Source organism: Prionailurus viverrinus, chromosome B3, assembly GCF_022837055.1.
Source record: "Prionailurus viverrinus isolate Anna chromosome B3, UM_Priviv_1.0, whole genome shotgun sequence".
Classification (NCBI taxonomy): domain Eukaryota; kingdom Metazoa; phylum Chordata; class Mammalia; order Carnivora; family Felidae; genus Prionailurus; species Prionailurus viverrinus.
The window spans coordinates 35,306,892-35,312,430 of NC_062566.1; positions in this window are offsets into that span (position 1 = coordinate 35,306,892).

Below are 5,539 nucleotides of genomic sequence, written 5' to 3' on the forward strand. Positions count from 1 at the left end.
CAGAGCATGAACGGGGGAGGGGCAGAGAGAGAGGGAGACACAGAATCAGAAACAGGCTCCAGGCTCTGAGCCATCAGCCCAGAGCCTGACGCGGGGCTTGAACTCACGGACCGCGAGATCGTGACCTGGCTGAAGTCGGACGCTTAACCGACTGCGCCACCCAGGTGTCCCAAAAAAGGCAATCTTGATGAGCAGTGTCAAATGGTGCCGAGCAGTTGGGATTATACCTGGGAAGTATCCATTGGATTTACTGAGTTGGAGATCATTAGTGAGCTTGCTGGGAGCAGTTTCAAGTAGCATTCAGCAACAGGGGATGCGGACAAAGTCCAACTGCACAGATGTGAAATGTGCAGTTTCCAGAAATTCTCGGGCAATATTTATTTAAAACCTAGTCCTCCCTCTTTTTCCCTGAGGTTTCTGGCCCCACCCCACCCCCAAAGAGTCAATGCAATACCTGATGTGAGCATGGGGCAAACAATGAGCATAGTAGGAACTTGAGGATGGATGAAGAATGTTCCTATCCTCCAGGTGCTCCTAGGCTAATGGAGAGCCATTGGACAGGTACATTTTGATGTGACAGAAGGAAATCCCTGAGTGAGCAGAGAGTAGGTCAGGACTACATTATGACTTTCATGGGCACTTTTGCCTTCCTGGACTCCTTAATAAATATTTAAAATTATATTTTATGATTGTGTTGGTATAAAGATGAATATATTACTATTAAATACTAAAATGTTTGCTTCCACTTACAAGCTTGTTTTTTCCTCCTGATTTTTAAAATTTTAGTTTTAATTAATTTTTAAATGTTTATTTTTGAGAGAGAGTGAGAGAGCACGAGCAGGAGAGGGGAAGAAAGAGGGAGGGACAGAGGATCCGAAGTGGGCTCTGTGCTGAGAGCAGAGAGGCTGATGCAGGGCTCGAACTCAGAAACCGTGAAATCATGACCTGAGCCAAAGTTGGATGCTTAACTGACTGAACCACCAAGGCACCCCTTTTTTTAATTAAAAAAAATTTTTTTTTAGAGAGAGAGTGCAAGTGGGGGAGAGGGGCAGAGGGAGAGAGAGACAGAATCTCAAGCAGACTCCACACTCAGCATGGAGCCCAACACAGGGCTTGATCCCATGACACTGGGATCATGACCCGAGCCCAAATCAATAGTTAGATGCTCAACCAACTGAGCCCCCCAGGCATGCTTCCTTCTGCTTTTAAAGGAAATTAAAACATTTTTGTAATGTGGACTCTATGCCCTGTGCCTATGATGCCTTATGGATGGGTCCACCCTGGACTAGGGTAATGGGGGATAGCGTGAGATCTCTGGGTAGCTAGGAACGGAGAGGCAGGAAGGAGACAAACTCTAAAGACTCACAGTTCTATTTAGCACCAACCTGACATCTGAAACAGACCCCAGAGGCCAGCCATCTCCAGGAAAGGGCAAATTTGAGTGCTGGAGTTTGGGGGCCCAAGGGGCTCATGCTGCAGACATTTTTTCATGGAGAAAGAAGCAGCAGTCTCCTTGCTGACACACCCCCTCTGGGCCAAGAGCTTCACCAGGCCACTGATGGCAGAGGAGACCAGATGGTTCAGTTGGAGCCACCTCACATCAGAGCTGCAGCTGCCTTGGTCTTGTGAAAGCAAACCCATCAACCCTCTATCACTAATGCTACTGTCAGTGACGACAATTTGGGCAGGGGTGACAAGAAGACCTTCCACAAGTTAGGTCACTGCTTCTGGAAAGTGCCAAGAATCCAATGAGCTGTCAGTTTTCCCCACAAAGGGAAGGGGTTTTACTCTGTGGGCTTTTGGATAAATGTACCTGTGTATGTGAGAGAAACATGGAATAGGAATGTGATTCACTATTATTTCTGATTAATTCATTTCATTAAATACTGATTGCTTACAAAATCAGAGCTGGTAGGGAGTTTGTGACTTAAAGAGCCCAATTCAGATCTTTTTCTTTAGAACATGGCCCCATGCATCTGAGCCCAATCCTGCTGCTAAGCCCTGGAGGTTTGTGTTGGCCTGGAATCAGCTGCACTCACCCTCCCCATTGCCATGGTGATTCTTGGGATGGTGGGGGGAGCTGGGTTCAGCTCCTCTCTCTCTCTCTCTCTCTCTCTCTCTCTCTCTCTCTCTCTCTCTCTCTCTCACACACACACACACACACACACACACACACACACCCTCCTTAAGCCCCCTCCACAGCCTCCACCCATCTCTCCTCGCTCCCCTCCTTTCCACCCGGCCCCACCTCGTGAGTTTTCCATCTCTTGGCCTTTGTTTGTTTTTGCTTTTGTCAGTCTCCCTCCTCTGGATGGGTTTCTGTTTGTTTCCAAACTGTCTGGGGCTGTGTACCAGGGAGACAGTGTCCTGGGCTGCCTCTAGCCCTGATCTGGTTAGAATAAGCCCCTCTTCTTTGCATGATCTCCAACCTGACATTTGGAACATCCAAAACAAATCATGACATTCTGAAACGAGATAGAAACCACCATCTCCACCCACTTCTGTTGGCACTCCTGTCCACCTGGAAAAGGTTTTAGAAAATTTCCAGTGTTCACATCGTGCAGCCCTGGGAAGGGGAAGCAGCACTTTTTGAATACCTATTGAATACCAGCCACTGGGCTAGGCTTTTTGTTTGTGTTAAAAATCTGGTGTGCAGGTGATGTTCCAGCATTGAGATTCAACTGCAGGCTGTCAGAGGGAGCAGGGCCTGGGCTGTCTTGGCATACCCAGTATCTAAAAGATGATGGAGACTCAGGAAGTCTGCTGAGTGAATAAATGGATGAAAGGATTCAAGAAACTTCCCTGCCACAGCAGAGAGTAATGACTGAATGTCAGCAAAGGTGATCGAAATTATACTTGAAGAAAAAACACAGTGGCAAGGCTGTGCAGATGGGTGAGGATTTCAGGGATGGTCGTGGACACTGGTTGCCTGATTTCAGAGTCCCATTTGCTCTGCACTTTTTGGGAACAGTAGGGGGTAGGCAGGACAAAGCCTTTTGTTTCACTGAAAAGGCTCAGAGTAAAAATGCACATAGTCCTGAGAAAGGTTAAACTACTGATTTGATGCCGCTTCGTACACACATATAAGTGACTGATGACAAAGTCTTTCCTAAGAAAATGGGATTTAGAAATGAGTTGGGAAGAGTGGTAGTAGAGAGAAAGCAACCAGGGGAGATTCAAAGGCCAGAGGAGACTTGTGGGGGTCAGGAGAGAAAGGGAAGGTTGAGGCCCCTGGAGTCCACCCTCTTTCAGTGCCCATTTAGCCAAGGGAAGTCCCTGGTGAAAATAGCTTATGGTGCTGATAGGGCCTTCCAGCCCTCACAGCATTGGTCAGTTCAGTCAAGCTGCCCACCAGTGTGGACAGGAAGGGAAAAGGCCAGTCCGAATTCCTGGGAAGTATGGATTACAGATTGGTCAAAGATGTAGGTTTACTGTTCTTGGGCAAGTATAGCCTATCCCAAATGGGCCCTATAACACATTGCCTGACAGAGATCTGTAGGGATTTAAAACTAGCACATCAATTATATATTTTTTTAAACTTAAAAAAATTTTTTAATGTCTTATTTATTTTTGAGAGGCAGAGAGAGACAGAGCGTGAGCTGGGAAGGGGCAGAGAGAGAGGGAGACACAGAATGGGAAGCAGGCTCCAGGCTCTGAGCTGTCAGCACAGAGCCCCTCATGAGGCTCGAACTCATGAACCACAAGATCATGACCTGAGCTGAAGTCGGACACTTAACCACCTGGGCCACCCAGGTGCTCCATCCATTACATTTTTAAAGGGCTTGGGAGTGCTTGAAAAGTATTCATCTGCTTAGTTCTTTGACCATTGATTTCCTTTGGAAGACACCTGTTTGTGGTCCATCGTTCACTCACCCTCCTGGTACCATACCCCACCCAGCTTCCTGCTGGGAAACCAACCTCTTTTCCATTTTCACTGGATCTGGGTAAAGGTGGCTGCTCCTTCTACCCACACACCCTAGGCAGGGAGCAGTGGCACAGGCCTGAGCCAATCAGCAAGCTGCATTTCTCTGGCCTTAGCGATTGGTTCATATACCAACATGTGACCCCTAAGAAATCTATAAGAAGATTTTTGCAAAGGCTGCTAGGAAAGAGACGTTTGCCTCCCATCCCCATTCTGTCAGTGTGAGAGGCTGGTCCTGGTGTTGCCGCCTTGAATCTTGCTGCCACGGGAAGCCTCCTACTGACACCAACACAGTGGAAGGCAGAGCCAAGAGAGGAAGAGAAACTAAGTCCTGATGATGTTGTTTGAGTACTCAGTTTGGTTGTGCCTAAAGCCAAACCTTTCACTGTGTAACCAATAGACTCCTTTTTTATTTAAGAGTTTAAATTGGAACTTGTGGGAGATACAGTGAGGAGGGGTCCTTAACTGATACTCTTTGCCATCCTGGAATTTCATTATTTTTGGTATAAACTCTTTATTAAATATATAGAAATATGAATTCCAAACAAATGAGTCAGGATTGATGAATTTTCCCTGACCTCCTTAGACAAGGCACTCAAACCTATGCAAAATGAGAGATGGGCAAAACACACCAAAAAACCCCACAAAAAACAAAAAATACCTAAAACAAAACAACACAAAAAAAACCCCACCATGTTCTGGGACCTTCTAGAGCCTTGGCATCAAAATGCCTCCTTGGGTCAACTTGGACTCTTCTACAGAGAGCTACGGAACCCCAAAGCACTCTGAGATCTGGGAGCAGCAATTGGTAGAGATGTGACCGGGCACGTGTTATAAGCTACACCAGAGAGGCCTGGCCCTCAGGAATACCAGAGGTGAGGTCTGCACCAATAGAAAGAATGGGAGAGAAAGGCACTACCATTTATCAAGTGCCTCCTGCATGGTGGGCCTATTGAAAGAATTCTCTCATTTAATCTTCAAAATGTCCTTGTGAGATGGATACTGTAATCTTTATTTTACAGAAGAATCAGGCCTGGAGAGGTGACTTGCCCAAGGTGAGAAGGCCTGGAAGAGGCAGCACCAAAGCTGACTCTGGAGCTGGAATAATAAGAAAGGCAGGCAAGTACAAGGCGGAAGCTAGAGGGACTGCCTGAGCAGAAAGGATCTGGGCTGGTAGCACAGGGAGGTTGGAACGGGTCTGGGGGATGCAAAATGACCTCCCTTCCTAGGCTAAGGCCGTTAGCTCTGACATGGCTCATAAGCAGGGGGCACCTGGGATGCTGGGAGTCAGACTGTAGGAAGTCTCTCCTGATGGCTGCATGATTAAAAGGCTGGGTTCAGCCCCATTCACCTTTCTGCCCTGTCACTGCAGATCCAGGAGGTGAGCTCAGAGGCACATGGCATGGAATATGGGGCAGGGAGGGGTGGCCCCTCCCTTCCACCTCTGCTGCCTTCTCAGAGCTCAGGCCATCAGCCTGCTCTGATTAAGCTGACTTCTTGGAGTCCTCAAATCCAGGGGTTGCCAGCGGCCAAATCCCCCTGATTGTCTGGGATGTTCCCGACAGCAGAGAATAAACAGTCTCTCCTGTCCGGCCAGCTGTGCTGAGCAGCATTCCT